This window comes from Apteryx mantelli, unplaced genomic scaffold, assembly GCF_036417845.1.
Source record: "Apteryx mantelli isolate bAptMan1 unplaced genomic scaffold, bAptMan1.hap1 HAP1_SCAFFOLD_144, whole genome shotgun sequence".
Classification (NCBI taxonomy): domain Eukaryota; kingdom Metazoa; phylum Chordata; class Aves; order Apterygiformes; family Apterygidae; genus Apteryx; species Apteryx mantelli.
The window spans coordinates 100,001-102,500 of record NW_027118499.1 but is presented as its reverse complement, the minus strand read 5'-3'; the positions used below and the strand labels follow the sequence as shown (position 1 = coordinate 102,500).

The 2,500-nt window shown below is 79.7% G+C and overlaps 1 non-coding gene across 1 annotated transcript; it reads right to left on the bottom strand.

Moving 5' to 3' along the window:
- Positions 1-180: 180 nt before the first annotated feature.
- LOC136995716 (5.8S ribosomal RNA) lies at positions 181-333 on the bottom strand. Its single transcript, XR_010887260.1, has one exon. It is a non-coding gene; the product is annotated as a 5.8S ribosomal RNA (ribosomal RNA).
- Between the last annotated feature and the right edge of the window lie 2,167 nt (positions 334-2,500).

Below are 2,500 nucleotides of genomic sequence, written 5' to 3'. Positions count from 1 at the left end.
GACCGGGGCCGCCGGTGCACGCACCGGGGTCCCGGCTCCGCCGCCGACTCTCCGCCGCCGAGGCCGCCGCGCACCGCCGCCGCCGGCGCCGCCGCGCCTCCCCCGCCCCCCCACGCGCCCCCCCCGAGGGGCGGCACCGCTGCGCCAACGCGACAGCGGGGGTGACGATTGACCGCCAAGCGACGCTCAGACAGGCGTAGCCCCGGGAGGAACCCGGGGCCGCAAGTGCGTTCGAAGTGTCGATGATCAATGTGTCCTGCAATTCACATTAATTCTCGCAGCTAGCTGCGTTCTTCATCGACGCACGAGCCGAGTGATCCACCGCTAAGAGTTGTCTCGGTTTCGGTCCCCGCCGCGCGCGCGGGGGGACCGGGCAGCCTTCGGCAGCCCCTGAGGGCCCCCCCTCCGCTCCGCCTCCCTCCTCACGCCGACGCCGGCTGCTGAGCGAGGGACGGCCGAGAGCCAGAGAGAGGGGCTCGCCCCGCTGACCGTACGAGCACAGAGTGGGGGGGGAAAAAGGGAAAAGGAAAACCCGAACGAGAAGGGCGGGGAGCCCTCGCTCCCGACCTGGGACAACCCTTTGCTCGCTTCGAGTCCGGCCCAGGCGCCCAGGCTCGGCCCGGCCCGGCGGGGAGCAGCGCGCCGGCCGCGCCGCCTGCCTCAGGGACGCTGGGGGAGGGGGCGGCTCCCCGCGGACCCCCAGCGTCGGAGCCCGGCCGCCACCGGCAGCGGCACCGCCCGCTGCCCGCGCGCCCGCGGCCCACCGGCCCCGCGCTCCCCAGCTCCTCGCTCGCCTCGCCGGCCTCCGGCTCCGCCGTGGCCCCGAGGCGGCGCCCACGCCCGCGCGCGCGCACACACAGCCTCCCGGACGACACCACGCGCTCTCCCGTCCCTTCCGCGGACAGACGCCCGGCGGCGGGCGGGCGGGCAAGGCGGGACGGACGGGGACGGCGCCCGCTCTCCCCGTCTCCACGCGGAGAACGGGGGGGGCCGCCCCCGCCGCCCGCCTGCCGCCCGCCCGCCGCCCGGCGAAGCCGGGTTGGGCAGAGCGAGGCAGGCGCGCCGGATGGCGGAGTGCCGGCGGGTAGGGCGCCGCCGCCAGCGGCCACGGCGGCAGACCGAGAGCCCCGGCCAGGGAGGAGAGCGGATCGCGCCGAGGCGCGGCGTCCGCACCACCCGCGGTGGGTGGGGGCTCACCGTCCCGGCGAGAGCACGCGCTCGCGCCGGGGTCACGCGTTCGAGGCAGGCCGGCGCCAGCCGACCGCGCGGCGTCCCTCCGCCGAGACCAGACCGCGGAGAGAGGGGGCAGGGTACCCCTCTCCGTCCCGGCTGCCCGCAGGGCGAGCGCGGGGCGCGCCGGCTGGCATGGGGGGGCACGGCGCCCGCGCGCGCCGGCCCCCCGGCCCTCCGGCAGCACACCCGGCTGCCCCCCGGGTCGCATCGGGCCGCCCGAGTCTTTAAACCCCCGCCCGGCTCTCCCGCCGAGAACCCTCGGGCCCGGAGCCCGGGGCCCATGGCCATCCCTACCCGGGGCGGCTACCGGCGGCCGCGGTGGCCGGAGGCCCTCCGCTCCTCCCGCCACCCCGCCCCCCCCCCCCGCCCGGCCCGCTCGCAGCACGGTCCCCGCGGCACGGCGCGGGGCGGCTGGAGCGGTGGGGGGGGGGGGAGAGAAAGGGAAAGCGGAAAGGGCGGGAGGGCACGGCCGGTGCGGCGCTCACGGCGCGGCGCCCGGGAGGAGCGAGCTGGCACACGGGACCACACGGGTGGGTCACCGAGGGGGGGCAGGAGGAGCGCGGACGCTAGGTACCTGGCCCTGGGGTGAGGGAAACGACCTGAAATCCCCGCGGGGGTGCCTCCCCCGCCGCCGCCCGCCGCCGGGCCGCCGCCGCCTCGCGGCGACGGCGGCAGCCTCGGCGGCAGCAGCGAGGCGGGACGCGGAGGGGAAACCCGGCACCCGCCAGCCGGCTCCGGCGCCCCTCGGCGGAGCGTCCGCCCGCGGGGTGCGCCCGACACCCGCCGCCACGACCTCGTCCTCCTCCCGGGGCCCGGGGTTTCCCTCAGTAACCCGGCGCCCGGCGGCAGCTGCGCCCGGGAGGAGAGCCGTGGTTTGGGCCGCCCGCTCGGGCACGACCCGTCGCCTCGCGTGGCCTGGCGCGACGGCCCCCGCTCGGGGTCCGCCGCCGCCCGGCGCCCGCCCCGCGCGCCATCCCGGAACGCCTGTCCTCGCCGTCTCTGCAAGACGGGCTGCTCCGCCGCAGCCCGCCGCGGGTCCGCCCCCCACCGCTTAGGGGTGGCGACCCGTCGGCACCCGTCCCGACCCGGGGTGCCATCTCGCTCGCGTCTCCGCCCGCCGCTTCCTCCCGCGGGCGCCGGGGGAGCAAGCCCCGCCGACCCTCCCGCGCACTGCCGCCCGCTCCCCGCCGGACCCTCCCCCGGGCCCGACCCTCCCCTGCCCCGGCGGCGGCGGATCGCCGTCGGGTGACGGGGGGGGCCGGCTCCC